The 27112-nt window shown below is 39.8% G+C and overlaps 1 protein-coding gene across 1 annotated transcript in view; it reads left to right on the forward strand.

Annotated features, from left to right (window-relative positions):
- Positions 1–27112, forward strand: part of HS6ST2 (heparan sulfate 6-O-sulfotransferase 2) — a 253546-nt gene that overhangs the window by 202218 nt on the left and 24216 nt on the right. The gene's annotated exons all lie outside the window — the stretch shown is intronic.

A 27112-nucleotide genomic window follows, 5' to 3' on the forward strand; every position in this document is an offset into this window, starting at 1 on the left:
TCAACTACCACCAATATTCTAAAGAATCCTAAATCTTTGGAGACCATTCTTCAACTTTGATGTTTATATCCAACAAAGTTCTGCATCCATATATCCAAGTTGTCCACCAAACTGTTGCTTGGGGGTCCTACAGGCACACAAAACTCAACATAACCACAAACTGAACCTGTCGTTTCCTTCTACATATTCTCCCCTCACCAAAAACAAAAAAAAGGAAGAAAAAAAAGATGCTGTCCACCATGTTGTTGGTTTTTTTTTACTACTAATTTTGGCAAATGGAACCACAGTTCATTCATGTTATCTCATCTTTGGTCCTAACTCTTCCCACCTTGTTCTGTACCCTGTGAGGGCTCTGGCCTTATTTGCTAGGTGCCAGTCAAGTTCTATTATTAACTTGATGTTACATCCTTGTATATATCCCTTCTCCTCTCAGGCCCTTACTTTACTAACTCTATGGACATTCCTAGCTCAATAGTTCTATGACTCTTTCCTTTGACTGGGGTGGGGTATATTCAGTAATGAGCCTCAATCTTTGGCTTAACTAAGAGTCTTTGGTTAGACTATACTGTTACTAAAAATTCATATTCATGGATAGAAGTATATCATTATAAATTATACAAGGTCTAGCATTTAAAAAAAATTCTCACCTGAGGATATGCTTATTGATTTTTTTAGAGAGACAAGAAGGGAGAGAGAAAGTGAGGGAAATTGATGCGAGAGAAACATTGATTGGTTGCCTCCCATATGTGCCCTGACCTGGGATCTAACCCACAATCTAGGTATGTACCTTGACCGAGAATCAAACACGAAAATTTTTTGGTGTACAAGATGATGCTCCAACCAACAAAGCCACTTGGCTGGGGCCAAGATCTAGCATTTAATAGTGATTAGTGGGAGACATAGAATAAGAAATGTTTTGTTTCCATGGATTGTCAGAATTTAATTTTTTATGAACACACACAAAAAACTAATGCTTAGCTTTCCAAACTATAAGACAACAGATAGAAGCCAACAATTGGGTTTCATTCAAAAGAGAGAATTAGAAATAGTCTGTACACATCATATGTGATATCTAAATGAGTGAAACTTAAGCAATTTAAAAATGAAAATATTTTCAAGTTTTAAGATAAAAGTGTAAAAACCTTTGGTAGAAGCTCAGGGGTGTTAAGAGACACATTGGAGCATAGCTGAGAGAATTTTTCTTACTACTTCGGAAGGCATTTTCAACACCTTGTTGATAGGGCCCTTCTACTTGATTTCTAAGGAGCCGCCTGGACTTTTATTTTTTAAATGTGTTTTTATTGATTTCAGAGAGAGGAAGGGAAAGGGGGAGAGAGAGATAGAAACATCCATGATGAAAGAGTCATTGATCGGCTGCCTCCTGCACGCTGCCTACTGGGATTGAGCCCGCAACCTGGGCATGTGCCCTGGCTGGGAATTGAACCATGATCTCCTGGTTCATGGGTTGACGCTCAACCACTGAGCCAAGCTGGCCAGGCCCAACTGGACTTTTAAATTTTGAATACATTTACCCCCTTAGAAAAGTACTTAAGATGCCGAGTTCAGGAAAATAATATCTTTGAATGCTCCTGGCTTTGGACACCAACATGTAGCTAGAGAATTGGTGCCCTGAAGCCCCAGTGTTAATATCAGAGGTCTTTGTTAGGCAGGGCCAACCTATCTCAATGACGCAACTTCTCCAAGATACTCCAGCTCTGACAAAGACAGAATATGACCCCACCTCTGCCTGATTCCAGTGCCCATGCTCTTTTCACAACTTCAGAGTTGTCTGCAATTCATTTGGCAACACCATTCTCCAAAGTTGCTGACTCCTACTGGTTTTACCCTACTTGAGTTTCATATCTGTGGGCACTGGAGCTCAGAAATGGTACTATGATAGGCTGTCACCTTTTTAGGCATACAGTGTTTTCTGACATAAGTCATTTGAACAAAAAACCAAAGCCACATGACTGTTACTATACCTCTACCTTAATATGTGTTTGTCAGTCATTTTCTTATAATTTTTAAAAATCTTTTTATTGTTTTCAGAAGGAGGAAGGGAGAGGGAGAGAGAAATAGAAACATCAATGATGAGAGAGGGTCATTGATCTGCTGCTTCCTGCACACCCCCTACTGGGGATCGAACCCATGTCCCAGGCATGTGCCCTGACTAGGAATCGAACTGTGACTTTCTGGTTCAAGGGTCGACACTTAACCACTTAGCCACACTGGCCAGGTGGTCAGTCAGTTTAACTGACCAAACATGTTAGAAACCAAATTCATCAGAATGGTTGTCATTCAACAGTTATTGAAAAAATTCTGTATGACCAATGTTACAAGAAACTTTGTAAGCAGATATGAACACAATTTGCCCTTGTCCTTAAAGAATTTAATATATAATGTGCAGCAGAGTGGACATTCTTGAAAATCCCATAAGAATGTGGTAGAAAGTAAATGCAAAGTGACTTCACCAGGGAGAAGGAAATGAATAAATTATCAGTTCCCCTCCACCCCATGACCCCTAACACCCTTGGTTCATATCATACTGCAGTGTAATGTCAGTATCTCACTTCTAGGTAAGTGGGCTGACTTTTCTTGTTTCTCTGTGTGCTAATTCCTGCCGTAGCAGTTGGCCTCTTTGGCTTTTCCTTAAAAAATTTACTGAGATTTTTCTGGCCTACTCTGGGGATTCCTTAATGTACAATGTACACCAACTAGGATCCAGTTGTGAATTTTTAGTTATGCCAGATCATTTTCAGTAAATAGAATTTCAAGTTCAATGAATGCTGTCAGATCCCACTTTTGTCTCACTTGCTATTGAGCTTCGCTCTGTGATGTTTGCAGTAATTGCCACTTCCCTAGAAAACAGGAGCTTCTCTAGAGGATGTCAGCAGCCCTGTTCGTCCTCCTCTTTTCTGATTCAGAAGTAGTATAGTGAGGGCACTTTATCCAGCAGGTTCTAATTATGTTGTCTGCAAAGCAGGGACAATGGATACGGCTCATTGTTATCTTTGTTGCCACTGATTGTGGCTGTCTCGTGCTTCTTTTGAGGCAGCGGTTCTCAAAGCGTGCTCCTGAGTCCAGCATCATCATCATTACCTGGGAACTTGTTAGAAGTGTAAATGCTCAGGCCCCATCCTAAACCTACAGAATCAGAAACTCTGGGGGCAAGACCCAGCCATCTGCATTTTATAAGTTCTCTAGGTGGTTGTGGTGTATGATTCAGTCTATGAGCCACTGTTGGGAGATAAGTGTTTCAAACTAAGGATAGGCAGAATTTCATTCTATCTTCTGAAAATACTCATAACGCGGATTTTCTTTTCTTTTTTTTTAAATATGTCTTTATTGATTTCAGAGAGAGGAAGGGAGAGGGAGAGAGAGAGAGAGACAGAAACATCAATGATGAGAGAGGTATTGATCGGCTGCCTCCTGCATGCCCCCAACTGGGGATCGAGCCCATAACCCAAACATGTGCCCTGACCAGGAATCAAACCATGATCTCCTGGATCATAGGTTGATGCTCAACTGCTGAGCCACACCGGCCATGCAGATTTTATTTTCTGATGTACGATTTATAAACGGAAACCTCAAATCATAAGCTTTGTAAAGTAACTCAGCTTTACCTTTGCCTTCCCTGATTTCCCCAAGCATAGGTACTCACTCCAATTTATTTTTCTAACACTTTCTGACACTGGCTATATCCCATTTGATACACTGAGTTGTGTATCTGTTAATATGCTCACCTCCTCCACTAATCTTTGGGTCTCTTGAGGGCAGGAACCTTGTCACACATATCATGGTATTCCCAAGGCCCAGAATGATATAAAGGATTTTTGAATGAATAAATTGTTCAACATTTTATAATTTTCAAAACTATGCTATGGTACTAAGAAATAGGACTGACAGGTGAGGAAACTGAGACCCAGAGAAGTTAAATGATTTCGTGGCTAGGTTGCAGACCCAGGGCTAAAGGTCAAAGCATGCCTCACTTTGGGAAAAGTAATGGCCATACAGTAGTTCCTTAAACACTGTCCTCATGAACTCACATCAAGGCAGGAAGCCTAGGATACTTTGGCTTTCCAAGGGCAAAGCCCTTGGTTTGCTCCCAAACCCGCTGCCCCTATCCCCAACTGTGGTGATGCTACTATCTGTGACATTCTTGTTCCACCCAGAATGCTAAGAGAGGGTGGCTGAGGGTTCCAGTTAATGAGGCACAGTGAAAAGACTGATAACCGGAAACAGGAAGGGTATTATGCAGAAAAAGAGGAGTGGAATTTAGTATTATTAAAGGCATAGTCCCTGACATATGCTTTGTCCTTGGTAAAGGGGAGCAAAAAGTAAAAGATGTGAGCTGCAAGTGAAGCCAAAGTTTAAAGCTCAGTTTTGCTCATCTGCCAGGCTGCCCTCCTTACACCACGATGACAGCAGCATTGAATGTACTTTGTAAGGTGTTTTTGTTATGGAAATGGGTTGACAATGGTTGCCACCCACCTCACCTCTTGGCATGCAGCTCACTTTGTCATCTGTAAGTGATCTGGCTGGGCAAGGAGAATGGGGAGTAGCAGGTGATGGCTATGGGATGAAGAAAGTAACTGGCCCCCACAAGGATCTAGGCCTGCACTTCCCCTCATTAACCTTACCATTGAACTCTACACAACGAACTTAACTGGATCAAGCTCTTTTACTTGGACCCCTGGGATATAAGACTTTGTAAATCCTCATCAACTGGGGTGGAAGGAGGCATATTCTGGCATAGGCTGTCCCCAGCCTGAAATATCTACTTGTTAATCACAATGGATGGCTGTCCCATCAGGCCTCATTCTTATCTTACTTTGACTACCACTTCGGAGCAATGACTGTGCATTTGACCCTGTCTTTCCTCTTGAGCTGCAGTGCTATCTCTCTAATTGCCTGCTGGACACTGTCCATCAACATTCTAACTCAACATGTTCCAAACCAAATCCATCATCTTCTCCTCTAGTCTAGATTTCACTCCCAACTAATCTGTCTCTTTCACTGGCACTTCTGTTTTCGCAGTTATTGGGCTTCCAAACCTTCTCAGCAGCTTTCACTTAGACTTTATTCTCATTCTCCATGTGTAGTCAGTTCCCAAGTTCAGTCATTTCCTATTGATATGCCGCATATGGTTTCCTTCTTTCCACCTCCATAACTACCATTCCGGTCCAGGCTCCCATCATATTTCAGGTCTTAATCACCTCAAACCTGCAACACCAGAACTATGTTTTTTTTCCTCCTCAATCCCCTATCTGATGGAGGAGCCCAGAGCTGATGTGAATGCAATAGTTATAAGATACAGTTCCAGTGGCCTCTGATAGTCTGTAACCCAGGATCCAAACTCTTGGTAAAGACATAAGTGAATAGCCAGCATAAATGAGAAAAAGTATAATTTAGGAACTGATTCATTTTCTTTCTTTATCCCAGTGAGGCATCCAGGGATGTGACTGCCTCCCCTGGGCAGAAGCAGCATGTATCAAGAGGTGAAGAGAGCAAAATAGCTACAATAATCAATAAGCTTATTGTTTCAGTCCCTGATGCCCCTATGGTGAATTGTTAGAGTGAAAGGTTAATGGAAGGGGAGAGGGCAAGTTAATGCAAGGGTCCCAGCTGTGTTTTCCAAGAGCTCTGCAATCAGAGTAATCTGAGCTTATGTGTGAGTGGTTTACATGATCAGTTTAATTTACTCAGCTTTATAGATGAGAATCCTAACCTAGAAAAAAATGATATGCCTTGCTGGAAGTCAGGATTAGAACTCAAGATTCCTGAATAATTGCTTTGAACATAAGAGGTTGCTTCTGAGAAATCATTGACACTGGGCTTCAGAGCAAAAAAGATGAACTTTTCTCTTCTTTTAAAAACCTCAGTTATTGCCCGGACAGACGTGGCTCAGCGGTTGAGCGTCGACCTAGGATCCAGGTGATCTGGGTTCGATTCCCAGTCAGGGCACATGCCCGGGTTATGGGCTCGATCAATGACTCTCATCATTGATGTTCCTATCTCTCTCTTTCCCTCTCCTTTCCTCTCTCTGAAATCAATAAAGTTATATTTTTTTAAAAAATAAAACCTCAGTTATTATCCACAGTGAAGCAAAGGGAAACTAGGGAAGGAAGCGAAACAAAAGCACAGCTTAGTGAACTGGACATTCTTTGCTTGGTGATTAATAGAAATGTAGATAATGGGAACAGGACCCTTAAAGGGGCATGGACTCTAATTTAGACACTTAGGGTAGAAGAAAATGAAAAGTTTGGAGCAAAGAAAAACCCCCACTCAGTATATAACCTAGCAATATAGAAAAATGAAATAGAGAAACCTCATTAGCTCTAATGAAATCAATATTTGAAGAGCTGTCTTGCTTAGGGATAACACAAGGGCAAAAATTCTTGGAAATATGAGCCTGTTAGAAAATAGAAAAGCTGGCTTTCTTGGGGTAAAAATTATGATTTAAAAACCTTTCAAGAGATGACCACTTGGTGGATATATTGTAGTGGGGACTGAAGCACCTGTTGGGGAAGCAGATTAGATGAGCTTCTATATCTGGTGGGGGTCTATGTATTTTAAGTACATTCCCTCATCCTGGCAGTTTTACGGAGTGCAGAGTCATCTCTAGAGAGCAAAGAGTGGCTACCGTTTTCCCAGAGGCACTTGAAATAGCCCCTTAACAATAGCTTGGGTTTCATCTTAGTTGCCACTTACAAGAACACACACTGGAAAACATCAAGAGTTATATATATATACAACAGATTCTTGTTATTCAGAGACACTAGCCATCCCTCCAAAAAATGCTTGCTTGTGAATTCTTTCAAAGCTCCCAGTCTTTGTGATCCACATGGTGATCAGCCATCAGTAACTAGAACCCAATTCTCCTAGACCATTCTTCTTCAGGCGTGGAAAATATGTGACATGCGCCTCACTGCTTTGTTCTCTAACACAGGTGCCAGACATCAATAATCAATCATAGCGTTCCTTTTCCACTGAACCCAAATGCAGCTCTTTTGTTTACCTGTTCAAAAGCTAGTTGGAGAGACAGGTAAACAATAAAATATAGACAACACTACAAACACCACATGCCAAGTGCCAAATAAAAGATTTGTTGATAGTAGGTCTTAAAGCCCAACTTTCTCATCTGAAATACAATTTCAACTTCCTAGGACCTTGAAAATTAATGTTTAAAATGTCAGTGCTATTGTAGTTAGAGCAGCACAACTATTTTTTATGGGTTTGAGATGAATTAATTCCAAAATGAATTTATGAAGTACTATAGGAAATGCAGCCTAGCCAGCTGGCTGAGTGGTTGAGCATCTACCTATGAACCAGGAGGTCAGGTCACATGCTTGGGTTGTAGGATTGATCCCCAGTAGGTGACGTGCAGGAGACAGCCGATCAATGGCTCTCTTTCATCATTGGTTGTCTGCCTCCGATCATTGATGTTTCTATCTCTCTCCTTCTCCCTTCCTCTCTCTGAAATCAATAAAAACATATTTTTTAAAAAATAAATGAAATGCACAAGTTTCTGTGGAGTGTGTCTGAAACCACTAGGTTCTTCTCCCTTAAGTACCTCTCTGACGTAAGAGAAAAATCTAGATTGGATTGGATGTGATTGCCATTTTGGGCTAAGCACACTGAATGCCATTTCAGCATCAAATTGTTCAATCAGAAACACTTTGAAAATGCTGAAGAGTTGGGTGAGTCACAGATTTCCCACCTGAATACAATGTGCATAATATTGCAGATTTCCCCCCACTTTTCTGGTATCTTTGGAGCCTGTGTAAAAGGGCTCACTTGCTAGAGGGCTGCAGACAGCTGACCAGGCAGACAGAAGTACTGGCACTCGTTAACTTTTCCTATGAAGACCTCACCTGGAGTTGTTTTCCTAGGCCTTTGATGAGGCAGGGTTGTGAGGGAGGGAGGAAAGAATCTTAACAGAAGGAGTGGAAGAAGCCTGGATCCCTGCCCTTAGGGATTCATGCCACAGCCTTTAAGATTGCAACCCAGATAGGAGATGAAAGTGAAGGGGGTTGACAAGTGCTCTAGAGACAGACAAAGTGATGACAACTGGGGTAGGTGTGTTTCGCATGGTTGGAAACTAGCTCTAATTCAAGGTAGCGTCCACCTACCCATCTCATATACTCCAAATTATCATCCATATATCCTAAAGGCAGGCAGGGCTTATTCCTGTAAGTCCCTGGGATTGCCGGATGTTGTAGTGGCCAGGGTCCTTGGCAACATCTTAATCTTTGGGTCCTTAACCCATATTTTTCTGAGGCTCCTAGACAGTCTGCAACTGCATGGTTATCTTACTCTTCCTGGGGCACTTCTGCAAAAGGCAGAGTCCTTCCTCTCAAGATTTCAGAGTTATGGCGCCTTGTCCACACTTACCTAAGCAGCTTGGAATGGGGGGGAGGAACGATGATTCTTTTTTCTTCAAGCCTTTTTGTATAAGAGGCACGCCTACAAAATTAAACTCTTATAATCCAGGCCTGCTATATGTTCTGCTTGGCCCCTCCCCCAATTTCACATGCATTTGCCGCTGTGAATGGATCTACTATTTGCACAGAACAAACAGTTTGAGTTATTTGATTTTGTTCACCCCCACTCTTGGTGCCGTACCTTCTGTATGTGATTTTTCTCTGAGTTTTTTTCATTCCCCTCAGATCTGCATCTGCAGGATTTGCCAATAGGTCAGAGGGGTTCTTATTCGTATCTTTGAAGGACTACTGCTCCAGGACCACCCCCTCCAGAGCAGCAGTTAACAATCATGAGGCTGCCATTGCCAGCTGACAGCTTTCCCTGATGTCCTGTTGCGCTCTGCATTGAGCTTAACCGGGGTCACTTGTCATGCAGATTATAAAGGACCCTAGCGCCCAAGGCACAGCCAGGGGAATTAGCAGTGGGAATGAGTGTTGTTTTATTCAAAAGAACGTGGATGCCTGAACTTAGTGACTCTGGGGAGTGTTAAATGACCACCTACTCTGAGCCTAGTAGCGGGTAAGATCAAAAGACCCCTTGTTTCAGAATGCTTCCAGTAATTTCCCACTGCCTCCGGTTCTATGGAGGGGCTAAGAGGAGGAAGGCTCAGTGGCCAGTGACCAGGGTATGGAAGCGAGGAAACTGAGACTCGCTCATATTTGGAACACATAGCATATTGTGTCTTTGGCATTAGACTGCACTGACCTTCTGAAAGAGATAGTTTTGTAGAGTTACAAGTCTCTTATCCACTTGTTCTATGTTATCAGTTTCTGAGTTTGGTTCTGAACTAGGAGGATAGCTGGCATGGTCCCAGATATGGTGAAGGAGTTATTTGCCAGGAAGTCATAATGGATGGGCAGAGGCAGCACAGTGTGAGTTCTGTAGTCTCTACTCAGAATGTAGCCACATTCTGCTGAGTCTGTGACCAGCACAGTGAAGCAGGCCCCGCACTGTACAGAATCCCCGCATTTTGTTTCAGCGGTCTTCTCACATCTCCTCTGTGATAGAATGTTTGCCCCCTCTCTCTTGAGAGCCAGCCACCCCAGCAGAAGAACTGAAGCTCACCTTGCTGTCTCCCACTTCAAAGAACTGCTTTTGGGACCTCTTGTACACTGAATTCTACCTGCTGGGACTCTTGCTACCTGTCTGGATAGCTCTTGTCTGTGCCCGCACACATCTGTATTGCCTTTGCAGTCACCAGGAGCCCACGATTATCTCTTTTTCCAATCACATTCATGTACCATTTAAAGCTGAGGGGTGCAGGACAGAATACCTTTTGTGAGCCCCACCCCACATATAAATATACAGCTACTTGCACGTACCTGCTTCTGAGTTACTTAAAAGAGTCACAAATATCTGGAAAGCTCTTTAGCATTCTCTGAGATAAGATTCTGTGCCTTTGGAAGGCTCTATTATTCTCAGCAAAAGCCTATATATGCTTTTTCTTTTTCTTCACTTTTTATAAAAGGTTATGCTGACGTAGATCTTACTAACAAAAAAATCTTTCTGATGAAATCAGGATAAATAATTCCACATATTATCAAGTGGCGAGAAAGGCTTTGAATTGGTTTCCATGGAAATCTGGAGATGAAATAAAGCAATAATTTCAACGCAGAACAACTGAATTGAAGATAATGGTAAAAATAGTTTGATAAAGAAAATAGAATAAAGTAATCAAGAAGACTGCACTCAATTATTCTTTTTTGTTTACTTTCAAGTGATTAATTTGTCTGCATTTATTAACCTGATGAGATTAAGCAGACCATCCTAGTGATTTATTTAGTAATTGTTTCCAAGGTTTGACATAAGCTGTGGAGTTATTGAAGGTGGAGATTTAAATTCAATTACTCATGAAGCAGGTGGTACTTCTGAAAGAATAACTGAATTCATGGCCTTCCCATGTTAACATTATGAGTGAAAATTATTAATTCATCTGATAGTATCTCCCAAAGACTTTTAGAAGTCATTTGGCATCCATATACTTCACTAAAAGCCAGCAGCTTCAGAACTGAACTTCTAATACAGAGGATCCAGAGTGAAAATAAAGGATTTTATGCTTAAGATAAATTATATATATAATGTACATATATTTTATTTATTTATTTATTTATTTATTTATTTATTTATTTATTTATTTATTTATTTATTTATTTATTTTTGCTAGAACCTCCCTTGGGGCCTGGGCTGTGGCATCACCATTAATGGAATCCACTAGCTCAAACTTTGAATGCCAAAAGGATAGCTTTCTTTGAACTTGACCAATGGTTCCCATTCTCTTTACCTTTGGATGGCATCATTGAATAAGATCTTGCTTTATTTTGAACAGGAGGGAGAGAGGGAGAGAGAGAGAAATTAAGAAAAGAGATATAAAAGAGAGAAAGAGAGAGAGACCTTGAAAGCCTTTCATTGAAATGACTAATTGCTTTGTGTCTCTGTCATCATTGTTGTATATATTTTTCTATTCTTTTTGTGGGTACAGTAAGGATAGACGGGGTTCTCCAAACACTAATCCAGATACCAACTCTCCATCAGTCAAAAAGGCACGGAACACACCTAAGAGTGGGAAGTAGGTGAAAAGTACCCTTGTGCAACTAACATAGCCATCACAAAGTTGCGTGCTGTCCTCATTTTGTCACTCATCCACATTCATTCAGCAGAGATTTGCAAAATGCCTCCTGTGTGCCTCACACTGGGCTAGTCACAGGGGAATTTAAATGAGTGAGGTGAAGGTAAGGAATATTGGGTGCAAGAAGGACTAAAGAAAGAGGAGGAGAGAGAGGGGAAAGTTAGGATATGACTTTTGAAACATAGCTTTTAGGGCTGACTATAAAGGCCAAGGACTTATAGCAATTCAAGATTTGGACTATTGAGTTTCAAAATTTTAGGAAGCCCAGCTAGTGTGGCTCAGTGGTTGAATGTCTATCCATGAACCAGAAGATCATGGTTTGATTCCCAGTCAGGGCACATGCCTGGGTTTCAGACTCAATCCCCAGGAGACATGCAGGAGCCAGTCAATCAATGACTCTCTCATCACTGATGTTTCTATCTCTCTCTCTCCCTCTCCCTTCCTCTCTCTGAAATCAATAAAAACATATTTCTTAAAAAGAGTTAAAAATTAAGGGAAAAAACAGCACTGATTGATCATTTTGTGATTTGCAAAATCCATGAAAATTTGTCTTTGATCCATACAAGAAGATATAGGATTGATTTAGAAGAATCTGGAAAGCCATTCCATAAATGTTGTGATTTAAGTACATGTACATTGTAATCATATCACTGATTTACGTAATGGTATATTCTTTCCCTTGTAACTAGCATGTACCGTGTCCTACCTTAAACTGTCTTTTTGGTATCACCAAAACTTGTATTGGCTGGATATTTATGATGTTAGATTTACTGCTTTGGGCTACTTATAGAAAACAACATTGGTCGATTGCTTTCTCTCTTTGGATTCAGCAGAGCATGGTAACCTGAAATGGTGTGATCCCCTGAAGATGACATATCTCCAGTTAGGCACTTCCCTTTCAAAGTGGCTGCAGCCCTTGGGTGAATGACTTGGGTTCTCTGTAAGCTGCCTCTCTCCGGGGTGTGGGGCATTGTGACAGGCAGAAATACAGCTCAGAATGAGCACCCAGACCACATCTAGGAGAAGATGAAAAATGCCTTCATTGTGCTGAAATACCTAATCTAGCAATAAGATATGTCACTACAAGAGCATGGCTTTGCAAGAAAAGATGAATTTGTAATGGTCATATTTTTTATGTATTCATCTTTGGACCATAAATGCTGCACTGTTAATATGATCTTATATTCAATTCCCAAAGTGAAAGATCTATTGGTTGCCTTTTTTAAAAAATCTTTTTCTCTTCCTGAATACCATTTCAGGTTTGCATATAAAGTTGAATGTAGGCTCTCCTGGAGAATATTAAAAGCAGTGGTGAAGATGTGAGAGTTAAATCTCAGAGAGCAGTTAGAAGTCATTTCAGTTGTTTATCACTGAGCACCACAATCAAAATGCTGTCTAAATTATGAAGGAATCCCTTCCTGCAGATTGATGTTCACATTCCCAAACAGCTGAATGTTTCCGAATTAGTCCCAAATCATCATCAGGGTGCACTCCTAGTTAACAGAGATGGCATTGGAGGATCAGTTTCAACAACACCATGCTTGCAGAAATGGCAGGCCCTGTCCAGGCACCTTGTACACACGTGTCATACTGAAAAGGCATGGCACAATCTCCATTTATTAGACCCTGATGTATAATTATGGAAGTTTGAGATGGCTGTTGCATTTTGAAAAGGCCATTGTTTTGTTTCTTTTGGCTTTGCAGGAATCCAGCCTCTTACCTTTTGTGTGAAGAATCTCAGTGTTAGTCATAAAAGAAGCAATTGGTAACATTTGAGTTAAGATAACATAGAGAATGCATACCTAATGCCGTACCCAGGTTGTTAGCAGTAGAAAGCCAGCATAAATACATTCTTAGGCAGATAAACACCATCTTATGTCACACTTGCTGCGTTTGGATACATTCCAAGCTTATGCCAAGATGAGGGCCTCCCTCTTCACACATTCTGAGCTAGGTGTCTCTTATTTGCCATGTACATGACTCACAGGTTGAGTTCCTTCTTTTTAATTCTTTGTTATTTTTGTTGACTACTGATGTAAAAGAAAAGGTTTTCCAATATCTAGTGTCCTCTTCATGGATATGTACGCCAGCTATCCTTTCTCTTACTTATCTCCCATCAGTTTTTAGGAGGGTTTTAAAAGAAATTCTGTTTCTGTGCATTTTCTTCTTCCCAGGATATTTTTGTCAACAGGAGCAGTACCTATCTTTCATAAGTATGGGGAAACTCTGGGGAGCATTTTTCACACCTTCTAGAACAGTGTCTAACAATGGTTAGGCATGTGTGTTATAATTCAAAGACAGTAATTATTTCCTATGTATTTTGTTTGTTTGGGAGTGTGAGGTAGATTTCTGTGCCCCAGGGCATAACCTCGTGGTGCATTTTCACACCAGTCAGCATTGAGGGTGCTGCTCTGCTGTTTTTTTTCATGTTATTTGACTTAATGACAGCGAGCTAGAGTGCAGATTTTAAGAGTTTCTATGTTATTCTGAGGCCAGATACAGGCTGGGAGATAGAGGGAGTGTTCTTTTCTGAAAATAAACAGGATCTTCCGTTTTTTGAAAAAACAAAAATGCAAAAGTCAGGGTGCCTCAAATATATATCATGGCTAAAAATAATATTTAATATGTGTTGAGTGAATGCTATGGGTCAACCTCTTGACACATTTTGCCTCATAAGCCCCTACCCACCAAAAGCTCATGAAATAGGCAGTATTACTATTTCTATTTTATGTATGAGGAAATTGAAGCTTAGGATATTATGTGCCTACATGGAGTCTCCAAATGAACAATTTTTGCCAAACTTTTCTTCAACATCAACATTTATAATAATAATAATAACTACACTATATTGAACTTTTACTTTTTGCCTTTGTGCTAGAACTTGAGATGAAATATACAAATTCAAGATACAATAAGTGCCTTCAAGGAGCTCACAGTCCCAGTAGAGGAGAGACAGAGGATGATGATGTGGTGTTTACAGTGAGGCATCATAGGGTGCTTGCTGTTGGAGCCAGTGCCAGAGTTGAGGTGGGGAAGACATCATGTGGGAATATCAATGAAGCCTTCTGAGAATTGACCCTTGAACCCTTTAATTATCTCCACTTACCAGGTAGCAAGGCTAGGTCAGAAGATGACAATGCAAATTAGTCACTAAGGTGGGCAGAATCCTCGAATGATGATAAGAACAAGTTGGAATTGTGGATTAGGTTAAAGCTAAAACTGAATGGCCAATTGGGCCTTTTTTTTTTTTTTTTTTTTTTTCCTGACCTCAGTCCATTTGGGACCAACTGACATGCACTGTAGTATGCTTATGAAACCTACAGCTTGAAAGTTGTCTCAGTTCTGCTTGCTGTTTCATTGCCTGGATCTGAAACTTGTAGCCAGCCCTCTGTTTGGGGGAAGGAACAGATTGAATGGGATGTGTCTGAGCAGAAGAGCCAGACTACCCTAGAAATGACTTTGAAGGAGGTACACACAATTTCTTCTTTGCCAACAGTGGACAAAATTAACAGGACAGGAAAAACAATCAGTGCAGAGCCATCCCTCTGGGATCAGGAAGCATAGGTATGGTCCATGACAACCAGACCAGGCCACTGCATTCAAACTCACATTTGGTTCCCTTTGGTAATGGGATTCTATTATTCTGGCCAACACATCAGGCTAAAGTCAATCTATTCTCTGACACATTGGGTTGTTCCCATCAAGTACCTCCACTGGCAAGGCTGAGCATACATGGTAGCCAGAGCCATTACAAATTTTTATCATTTTGTATCAAAACATATTTTACATGTGACCAATTCACTTGCTGAACAGATAAGAACATGACTTAAGATGGATCAGTCACTTCCCAAAGTCACATATATAGTTAGTTGCAGAGGTCAGCCTTAAGTTCTGGTCTTCTCATACTTGTCCTATGCTCTTTCTACTACAATGTATGCCACCGCTCTTCTCCCAGATAGCAAGATACTTCAGCTAATCATGCCAAAGGAGATTTGGAGTCTGGTCTCAGGATGTCTCACTGAGTGTACTGCCCTCTATATACCATGGTACCCATGTGGGTTGTTCTGTTAGCCACTGTCAAGATTGAGACTTTGGAGAGAAATTAGAATCATTACACTTTAAAAAATGTATCAGTAATAATGATGAAAGGAAACAGCATGCACTTTTCAGATGCTTTACGTTTCTCTAAAATAACATCATTTTGGTTGTGTTTGGACAGTCACTTTTTCTCAACATTATTGTTGAGTGATCTCAAGCCTTTAACACACCTCTTCATCCAGAAAACAATAAAGAGAACTTGTAGATCGCTACAGCTATTTCCGCTCAAATTAACCAACCAAGGTTGAGGTGGTGTGTGTGTGTGTGTGTGTGTGTGTGTGTGTGTGTGTGTGTGTGTGTGTGTGTGTAACATTCAGAGGCATCAATTTAAACATTAGATCACAGGCAGTTGCAGATGACAATGGAAATCAATCACTCCTCTCAGCCTGAATTGTTTTTCACATAGACTCGGGCTATGGAATGACAAAGACCAAGTTCAGTTTTCAAATACTAGTGAAGGCTATGACTATTATAGGACTAGGGCAGAGCACCCAAGCACAGTACCTGATAAATGATACCATAAATGTTGAGTTAAATACCATAAGTGCTGGCTAAATGAATCAGGCTAGGGAGTGAGAAGGATGCTGAAATGGAGAAAAACAAGTACAGAAGGGGAATACAGGATAACCAAGGCAAACCTTACTCACTTTACACATCTACCCAGTGTCTACCCTGGTAGCAGATGCCACAAGAAGACTGATTCTAACCTGTCTTTGCTAAAATTGTCTCATAACAAACAGACCTGATTATCTATTCAGCAACCTCTAGATGAAAGCAGGAGCGCATAGCTTCATAAATAAACTAAATACACCAATACTCTTTTGGTTTTTGTTGTCAGAAGCCAAATGGAAAACTTCCCTGCTTTAGTAAAGAAGAGGTGAGGTCTTGTCTCTTCTGTATGAACTCAGAATGGTGCTGTTTTATGTTCAGATTCAGCTGTTTGTATGTGCATCACTGGAGTCAAGTCCTGCATACTATGATCTCATGATTCTGTTGTTTCCTCTCACTGAGAGATTTGTTTTGCTTCTAAGACAGCAGGCTGTGACTGTTGCTAAAACACCTAGATTTGCCTCTGTATGAAAGTGTGTGTGTGTGTGTGTGTGTGTGTACTTTCACTTGAAAATGGTTGTATGCTGTATGAAACTAGCAATCAATCACTAAGTATTCAACTTTTCAAATAATTGCTGCAATTTTATGTTATGGTGATGTCAATAGTACCTTAGCTTAGCTATTAGACTAAGTCTAATATCACGGAGGCTTGTGACAAGGCAAAGCATTAAGCTGATATCTATCTCCATCCCTCTCTCCCTTTTTCTCTCCCTCCACCCCCTCTCCCTCTCCCTTGTTCTGCCCCTGCAATTGCTTCCTTATAGAAAAAGACAAATGACAAAATTATGAACTGGTGTCAGAATGTATTCCTAAATACAGCTTTCAGTATTGTGTGCCCAAGAATCAGTTCATTTGTAGCTTAATTGCCTTTTCTTCAATATTCTCTCTCCAGGATCACATGAGACCCTTGGTCATAGCAAAAAGTCATATCTATCCCAGAAAGTGCATTCATTAAAGAGTCAGGAAAGTAGCCTAAGACATTTGAAAAGAGACTTTTACTAACAAGGGTAAATAACGCACAGGCTTTGCATACTTTGAAGTTTAACTTTCTGCTAATCAGCTGCAATACAAGGCTGTTCAAAGATTTCTTTAAATAAATCAGTCATGCAGTGTTGTGTGTATTTGAAAGGACATCAGCTTTGGAGCCAGATAGACCTGGATTTGAATCTTGGCTGTACCACTGATTAACTTTGTATGTCCCTCATTGTGCTATTATGAGGATAAATATCAGAATCCAAGTAAGTCTCTCCTAGCACCTGGCACATGGCAGGTGCTTAATAAATATCAACTAGTGGTTATGCTTGCTTCAGCTGCCAACATATTGCAGCTAAGGACAGTGTGACCTGACCAGTATGATTCTACACAAATGAGAACTCTGGTTGGCACAGCTTGCTTGGTTATCTGCTTTGCCAGCTCCAGAAGTCGGGAAGCAGAAGCTACAGCACCACTGAAACTACATAAATAAAACTCACAGGTTGGGTAAGAGAAGAAATTAGTGGAAGATCAAGAAAGAAAGTGCAGCAATGGAAACATTTCCTAGGGGGTACACATGCATCTCTGTGCTGGTTAGGATACAGAGTATACTTACTAACATAATAAATGCCCTCCAAATATCTGACTGTCTATTCTGGGCATGGTTCTACAGCTTAGTCAAAAAGAATGTTCTGCTAATGGAGCGGTGGAAAGCAGGAGCCATTTTTCTCCCTTTTCACCTGTCATACAAAATCATGGAACCAACCTGCTGCACACCAGAACAGTGGTCCTCAATGACTTGCTTCCCCCTCTGTGACATACATGGCTGAGAACTCATTTGCATTTGCTCTGGCAGAGCTCAGAGTTACATTCAGTTTTCAGGTGCTGGCCAGAATTCTGCTCTTCTCTCTCCCACTTGAGAAAGGCTAAGAATGCAAGGAAGAGCAATGTTAAACAGAACTCCATTTTCCCCAAGTAAGAAATCTCTGTCTTTCTCTGTCTCTCTCTCTCATCTTCCTCTTTCTCTTTTCCCCCTCTCCTACCTTCCCTTCCTTCCTCCTTACTCTGTCTGTCCACCCATTCATCTATTAATAAAGAAACATCTGAACTTTCAGCCCAATATTTTTATTTCTCAGCCCAGCTCTTTCTGAGCTGAGGGAATTAACGGAGGCTCAAAAAATGACATCTTCTAATCACTGTAGGCCAAATCTGTGTTTTTGTGTTTTTATGTGTGTTTTTTTCAGAAAACTAACCATTTAAACATGGCCCACTATGGTTTGCAGTACTCAGAGTGTGGGGACACAGGGAAAAAATGATGTGCTATCCAAATAATTCGTATCAATCCAACAGTGACTAAAAATCTGGATTGTAGAAGCATTCAAATGTAGAATAGGGGTTTTTAATTTGATGAAATTTAATTTGTCATTTTTTCTATTATGCTTTTGGTACTATATCTAAGAAATTTTGCTCAACCCAAAGTTGCAAAGGGTTTTACCTATGCTGCTTTTATAGTTTTAGATTTTAGATTTAAAGCAATTAGCCAATTTCAGTTAAGTTTTGCATATGGTGCAAAGTAGAAATCAAGGTTTTGTTGTTTTTTTACATATGCATAGTCAGTTCCAGTACCGTTTCTTGAGAAGAATATAATTTCTTCATTGAACTACCTTGGCAGTTGTTTGAATGGAAAATAATACAATAATTAATAAATAATAATACAAGAATAAACTCTGTGTTTTGTGTACTCACAACTGTAAACCCTACTTTTGCCCTGCACAGTGTGTGTGTGTGTGTGTGTGTGTGTATATATATATATATATATATATATATATATAATTTCTAGATTCTCAATTGATACATGTTTATCTTTATGCCACTTCCACACTGTCTTAATTACTTTAGCTTATAAACCTTGAAATCAGATAATGTGAGTCCTCTGACTTCACTCTTCTTTTTCAAAGTTGCGTTGGATAATCTTGGTCCTTTGTATTTCCACATGAATTTTACAATTAGTCCATATATTTCCAGAAAAAAACAACAACACACCTGTTGGGATTTTGGCAGGAATTGTGTTGAATCTATATATCAAATTTGGGGAGAACTGACAACAATATTGAGTTTCTAAGCCTTGGACACAGTGTATCTCCCTCTCTTTTTAAAAAATTCTCACCTGAGAATATGTGTGTTTTAAAAAAAAAAAATTGGAGAGAGAGAAACATTGATGGGAGAAAGAAACATTGATCAGTTACCTCCTTTACACCCTTAACGGGATTGAACCCACAAAATAGGTGTGTGACCTGGCCATGAATTGAACTTACAACTTTTTGGTGTACGGGATGACAATCCAACCAATTGAACCACCTGGCAACCAAGGCCAGTGTATCTCTCCTTTTATTTAGATCTTTTTTAATTTCACTAAGCAATATTTTATAGTTTTCAGTGTACATATTTTTTCCTATCTTTTTTCACATGTATCCCTAAGTATTACATACTTTTTCTTTTCTAAAAAAAATTATCTTTATTGTTGAAAGTATTACAGATGTCCCTGTTTTTCCCCCCACTTACCCCCTGAACCCTGTACCCCCACTCCCAGGCCTTCACCACACTATTCTGTGTTCATGGGTTATGCATATATGCATATAAACTCTTTGGTTAATTTCTTCACCCCCTCCCCACCTTCCCTCTGAGATTCATCAGTCTGTTGTATGCTTCTATGTCTCTGGATCTATTTTGTTCATCAGTTTATTTTGTTCATTAGAGTCCATGTATGAGTGAGATCATGTGATACTTGTCTTTCTCTGACTGGCTTATTTTGCTTAGCATAATACTCTCCAGGTCCCTCCATGCTGTCTAAAAGGGTAAGAGATCCTTCTTTTTTACAGCTGCATAGTATTCCTTGTTGTAATTGTACCACAGCTTTTTTATTCACTCATCTACTGATGGGTACTTGGGCTGTTTCCAGATCTTAACTATTATAAATAGCATTGGTGTTTTGGGATTCTTAGGATATATTTCTAGAAGTGGGATCATTGGCTCAAAAGGGATCCATCCAACAAGAGGATATAACCCTGGTAAACATATATGCACCAACATAAGAGCACGTAAATATACAAAAAATATTTCATACTTTTGATGCTATCGTAAATAGTATTGTTTTATTTCAATTTGTAACTGTTTATTTCTAGTATATAGAAGTGCTGATTTTTGCATATTAATATTATTTCCTACAAACTTGCTGAGTCCACTTATTAGTTCCAGGAATTTTTTGTAGATTCCACTAGATTTTCTACATAGACAGTTATGTCTATATTTATGTGGAAAAGACAGTTTTATTCTTCTTTCCCAATATGGTTTCCTTTTTTTTCTTGCCTTATTGCACTTGCTAGAACCTCTAGTACAGTGTTGAATAGCTGTGAGTTTTTTGGTGTGTAAATAATTTAACATTATAAAAAAACCCATATATATGCCAATGGAGTAAAAGTAGAACAATGGAAATGTCCTCTAAAGATGCTGTTTTGGGGACAAATGATTGATCACTGCCTTTATCAAAAGGCCAAAACTAGTTTACGAAAATACTGTACAGAAATTTTGTCAGATAAAGAGTAGATCATATTCATGGGGCAGAGGTGAGAACAAAAAGCAAAAAAAGAAAATGAAAAAGAAACCCTCATGTCTATAGATTCACATAAACTCATTTTCTCATTCATATTTTCTCCTTCTCTTTCTTTTCCCCTCCATGAGTTCTTTAAAATACACAGTATAGTATAATGGTTAAGATGGAAAATTCTGGACTCAGTTGCTACTTTAAAATTTTAACACATTCCTGGGCAAGTTACATAATCTCTCTGTGCATCAGTTTCCTCACTTACAAAAAGAAGATACTAACAGTGACTGCTTCATATGATTTTCTTAAGGATTAAATTCTTCATCCATTCAAAAACTGTATTGAGTGCTTACTACCTATATTGTAAGGTCTGGGGATATAGCAAAGTACAAAACAAAGAAAATTCCCTGCCTTTCTGCCCATTCTAGTGGATGAATACTGTCATTAAACAAATAAGTAAAATATATAGTATTTTAAAGGGGAATAAGTCATAAAGGGGGGAAAAGGTAGGGCAGGGGGATAAGGAGTGGTGCAGCCAGGAGATTTTTAAATTTAAATAACGTGGTCGGGGAAGACCTTAATTTACTTAAATAAGGTAATATGTGTAAAGGAATTAGAACCAGTCTCACATGTAGTAAACATATAATAATGCTTTTATCACTTACAATTTATTGAGTGCTTTCTATGTGTCTAGCACTGTGCAAGGTGCTTTACATAATATTACCTTGCTTAATCATTACAATAAGCCTATAAAGCAAATTTAGTATTAGCTCTTTAACTGACAAATAATCTGAGATGACGTTTACTTGTTCCAGGTCACTTAATTAATATGTGATGGGACCAAGACTCCAACCATGTCTGGATTTGGCCCATGAGGCTAAGTTCATCCATCCTTTCAGGAGGTGCCCTTGGTGCTTAGGGATTGTATTAGACCTAGATTCACAAAGATTGAAAGACTATCCTGCTGCTCGAGGTGTTAGTTAGAGGGTATAGTATTGAGTAGGTAGAAGGTTCTGCAGGGGCTGTGGAGTGTGGTGAAATCTCACCTCAGCTTAGTATTTAAACTTGAGGATAAGTGTTTTCTTGCTTGGAACTCTACCACCATCACCTGTCTGACACTTTTATTACTATATGAGTTGTATGCACACAACCTGAGAATAGCGGAGTGTAGAGGACAGAAATAAAACTACATTACTGGTCAGTGGCGATTACTTTTTCACAAAGCATGCTTTGGGCTTTCAAGATGGTTACCTGCTAAAGTTTAAAAAAAGAAAGAAAAATGAATCAGGACTCAGCTCACTCGTGATTGAATTATAAATTTTTCCTGAAAAATGCTGGTGATGCTATAAAATACAGGCCATCATCTGTTAATGCTTACTTGAAGTAGCATTTGTACTGAATGATTAAGATGTCACATGCATTTGAAGCACAAATCATCAGTACACAGGTGAGTAGCATCTCTGGAAAGATTGTGGATGGTGAAGATGGTCCAAGAAGAATACTGTATTGCTCAAAGCATATATTTATATATCATAAACTACTGTTTTGGGCCACTTGAGTTGGGTTGAATATGGAAGGAGATGTGGACAACTGAGAAAGCTGGATGCTTGAACTGACTGGATAATTTAATCAGAATGATCAATTGGCTCATCCTGTGCAGTCTGGCTACCTGATATATGTTTGGCCATCACTATCTGCAAAACCCAGTGTGAAATTAGGAGATATGTATGAGGGGGGAGGGAAGCAAGACTGGATAAGTCCAAAATTCCTAATAATGAAAAAAAAATCAGGTAGAGGACTTACAGAATTCATTCTCAATGAAAATAGCCAAGACTACCAATGATAACAAGGGCCAGGAATTTTAAAATAAGTGGTAACATTTATCAAGTGCTTCCTATGCACCAGGCCCTAGTCTAAGTGCTTTCAATGCATGCATTTTTTCATTTAATCTTAAAACCAGCCTATGACATTGGTTCAAGGAGAACTCATTACTTGCTTAGATAGCATGGATCATACCCAGTCCTGAAGGTTCCCTTAAGGATGTACAAGGGTCTCAGCAGAGACAGGCTCCTAGTATGGTTCGACTGTGGAGCTGAGTCATGGCAGTGATTCTCCAAGCCTTGAAATCTAAGCAGTTGCTTTTTTTGTCATCAAAGATCATAACTGACAGGTGCAGGACTAGTAGGCCTGCCCTCCTAGTGACTCCTCAAGAGAATCCCTCTTTCTCATTATTGTTGGGGAGGACATGTGCACTTCCCAGGCTTTAATGCAATATGCCTCCTACCTAGCACCTGCATGTTTACTCTCATCTCCCATTTCATGTCTATGGAACCTTCGAGTGATAAAGCAATTTTGTGTCTTCACGGTAAGCACCAGGGCACCTACTTGCTTTGTGATCTTTGTCAGAAAATAGTATGCTGCCATTATCCATCCCCATTACTCTCCCAGGACTGCTCCTCTGTCTTCTGTGAAATGCAGATAATCCTTCTTGTCACTCCTCCTGGCATCACCAGGAAGGTGTGAAAACAAGCACTATCATGTCCTTAAAGACCTTGCCAAAAACATCTAGTCACAGATACACTTTTTCTAGTGGTTTTCAGGATCTTGGGGGGGGGGGGGAGTACATCTCCACATAAGCTGACAGGGTAATACTCTTTACTGAGAGTGTCTACTATCTTTATGCCACATCTGCAATGGTTGTCCCTATTATCCCAGGCCATCAGGCCTTTTTCCAATCACATGCCTGGTGCCTCACCAATATTTATTTCTCTACTGTTCTTCTTTAGTGGCCATATTTCAAGGACTAGTGAGACATTAACAGCTTTGTCCTTGTAAACACATCAAGTATGGAAACTGTAGATTTCTTTCCCTAAGTATATGGGTCTCTATTACCCACTTGGTGGCAAGAAGGGAGAAACAAATGCATAGTATTATTTGGATGGCTGTTTATTTATTTTTTTCATTCTTACAATATGAAAGTCATTATCCATTACCAAACACCTACAATGGACAAGGCATTTTGTGCTAAGTCATAGGAGGACCAAGAAAGAAGTTTCTCCATCCCCCTCTCCCTACCCTGCAAGTGCTTCCTGCTGAGGAATCTGCCTGCCACATCATCATTCTCTATTCTTATTTTGGCTTCTAATGGGTGAAAAAGGCTAAAGGAAGCTTAAGGGAGCTACCTAGTTTAAGCCATTGCAAATGACCTTACCATGTTCTTCTTTTGTGTAGACCAGTGGTTTTCAATCTATGTTCTGTACAGTTCTTGGGTTCTAAGGCAGGACCTCAGAGCCTGCTGAAGTGGGGGTGGTGGGGATTCTGAAGTGGTAAATAGATGGAGCTCCAGGCACCCACTCTACCTCCTCTTTAGTGAGTCCATTTTCATGTTTTATATAGTGGGGTCTGACTATATAAAACCCCGCTGCCTCGAATGAGTTTGATAACCACATGTATAGATTCAGACTGAGAATACTCAGTGGAATATGTAATAACAGCTTTTATTCACCATGCTCTAGCTCCCCAATTACAGCAGCTCTGGCTATTGGGCAGTCGTGCAGTCCCCTTACTTAATTCTGCAAGATCTTACAAACAAAACAAAATAAAAAAGAAAAGAAAAAGAGGAAGAAGAAGAAACAGAAAAATCATACACATGCTTCCTTTCACATGGCCAAATTACTCTGAACAAATGAAAGGAACCAGACTGACAGGTGATTGTTCCCTGAGATTACAGCCTAAACCTATGCTGAACCTGAAGTACTTGGAGGGAAAAACACCACAGGTTTTGAGTATTGCTCCCCAACTGGCTTCTGCTCTGAAAACTAAATGAACACACACTATTTCTACTTTATTTCCTCTAACTGGCCTCTGTTCTAGGCTATAATAAAACCTTTAGGGGAAGAAGAGACCAGTTGCTAAAATTATCCTCTCCTGGAAAATTGCCAGGCAGGTGTTTAGGCCAAAGTCTCCATTGTTAATTTGAATGCCATGACAGGGCCCATGTTTTTTTCTAATATTTAGTCTTTGTAGGTATTTTATATAATCCTGTGTACACCTTTGTTATAATTTTTAAACTCTCTCTCCAGTATTTTATGATCACTCACTAAGGCAACCTTCTCACCAACTACATAGTGTCATCGTCAGCTCCCACGCTTCCCTTGGTTATACTGGTCTCCTTCTTGTTTCCCAAATGCCCTTTATTTTCATACCATTGCACTTATCTTGAATGACTCTCATCTTTCAGCTTCACCTGTCTAAATCTTAGTTTATTGGAAAGAGGTATCTTTTGAATTAAAAAGATAGGGGTTCGTATCCCAGATCTAGCACCTTGGACAAGTTACTTAACTTCTTTGAGCCTCAGTTTATTCATCTGTAAAGTGGGGATAAACAGTGGACCTCTCTCTCTCTGTATCAAAGATTTTTTGAGGATTCAGTGAGATAACTTATGCAAATTTTCTGATCTGTATTAGTGCTCGTTAAATGGAATTACTGTTACTACTCATATTGTAAAACACATTATGCCATTTCCCTCTTTCTTGTTTCTCCTGATACAGCCTGAGAGCATCCTTCCCTTCTCTTGAACAATATCCATTTAGCATTTAATCAGGCACTAATATGTGTTCATTAAAACAATCAGCAAATTTTGTGCATCTAGTATGTAATGGGCAAAGTACTAGATGCTGGGTGGGATGGGAGTAGAGAAGTGGAAATGAGAGGAGGGGAGTAAGTGGAAATAGCAGGACTGAAAGAGGCACAAATTCAGTCACTGCTCTTAAGTGTCTCATGTTCTAGTACAGAAGATGCTCATATACACAGATAACTAGAATCCAAGGAACAAAGTGGTGTGCTTTGCAGGAGAGGGGCAACTGAAGATGCTGCTTGGAAGACTGGGTGCTGGGTAATAAAAGGCAGAGTTCTGGAAATAATAGCTCTCACTGTTATTGTTAACTTTCCCATTTTCTGATCTCTCTAGCTAACATATGACTGTGGCTCCATAAGGAAGAGTGGGCGTAATTCTTTTTTTATCTTCCACACAGTGTACCAGAGTACATCATAGGCTCTCAGTATATTCACTGATATGAGACACTTTTGTAAAGTGTTCGTACTAAACAGAATATAGTGTCTGCAACACACCCTGGGAAAGACCACCTATTTTCTTGTTTCATCTTGTTGCAAGGGCAGAAAGTGAATGCACCGTGGCATTCAATATGTGGCAAGGTTAAGATGACTTAGCCCCATTTTTAAATAAATGGATGGATAAATGAATGAATCCTTCTTCTTCAACCTTAAAGATCTTTGAGCTTATTTTAAACAAAGAGCATCGGGTTGGAATTTTGGTTTTGAACCAAGTGAAGGACTTGTTGCTTTCCCCTGTCCCCATGATATTACAGACAGGTGTAGGGAGCACTTCTGGAATGCCCTTACCCCACAGACCTTTCTATTTCAACCCACCACTTGCCCTTGCCTTTCCAAACTAGTCTCTGGGAGATAGTGCTTGATAGTGCTTTTGGTGGAAATTAGAATCATCTTGGTTCTAACCATCTTGCCGCAGTAGGCTGCTGAGGGACCTGTTGGAAATCAGATCCCTCACCCCATCTCAGTACACAATCTCCCTCTTCTTGTACATCTTCCTCTCTCTCCCCCCACTGTTGTCCTTAACTGCATTAATTGAGTCACTTATTCAATAGTATAGCATTCTTTTAAGGGAGATTCCAATGACTTGGAATTTATCCTAATTGAGACTGGGCTGGACACAAGCAGAATGGGGGAAAGCCCTGAGAGTGGAAAGACTGGAGTTCTAGCTCCATACCTGATCCTTATTAACTGCCATCTTGAGAAAGTCCCCTTTCTTTCTGAATCACCATTTTCTCTGATCTTAAAGTAGGGATTGGCTTTGCTGACTAAAGTAGAAATAGCTAGACAGCTCCCCTCACCACTCACTGTTCCCACAAATAATGGAGCTAGAAACATAAGATCCTTTCCAGGATCTACAGCTGCATTTTCAAGGTGGTGGGCTGGGAAGATGAGTTTTTAAAGGAGTTAGGAATAATTCACAGCTCTAAAGCTACTGTTTATACTGGTCTATTAAGAACACATTTAGAAGAAATGGCCTAATTCTGCAGTCTTCTACCCAGGACAACAAGCCAGTTCAGCCAAAGTAATTTTTGAATAAGGGCCATAAGCAAACCCTTTCCAATGAAACTTAGAAAACTTTTGCAGAGAGCAGAAAAGTGGAGTTTCCCCTTAATACATTAAAAAATGGTCACTTCCCCATGGCCAAACTTCATTACCACTCCCAAGAGCTAACGCTTCAAGATTAATGATCCTCGTCCCACAGAGAAGGCAGTGACTGTTAAATGGAAAAAAAAAAAAATAAGCAACACATGCTATTTACTATTCTGCGTACCTTGAGAATTAATGTCAATAACACTGTTGCAACATTTTTCAAAATAAAGGATGGAGTTTTCTAATTGTTTAGTAAAAAAATTTACAAGGCTGAATCCCCAGAGGAAAAAACCTGAGTTTAAATCATTAACACCACAGATCTGTTAATTGTGAAGTGATTGCAAGTGCCTTAATCAGGATGGCATGTCTGAGTGGCCCATTTTAATTTGATCACACTGATTAAGTTTCTGTAAGCTAATATATGTTACATTTCCAATTCAGTTAAATGAGAATCTCCTGCCATTACTAGATATTACTAAAATGCCCTGATGGGTGAAGAC

The sequence above is a fragment of the Miniopterus natalensis genome, chromosome X, assembly GCF_054644295.1.
Source record: "Miniopterus natalensis isolate mMinNat1 chromosome X, mMinNat1.hap1, whole genome shotgun sequence".
In the NCBI taxonomy this organism is placed as follows: domain Eukaryota; kingdom Metazoa; phylum Chordata; class Mammalia; order Chiroptera; family Miniopteridae; genus Miniopterus; species Miniopterus natalensis.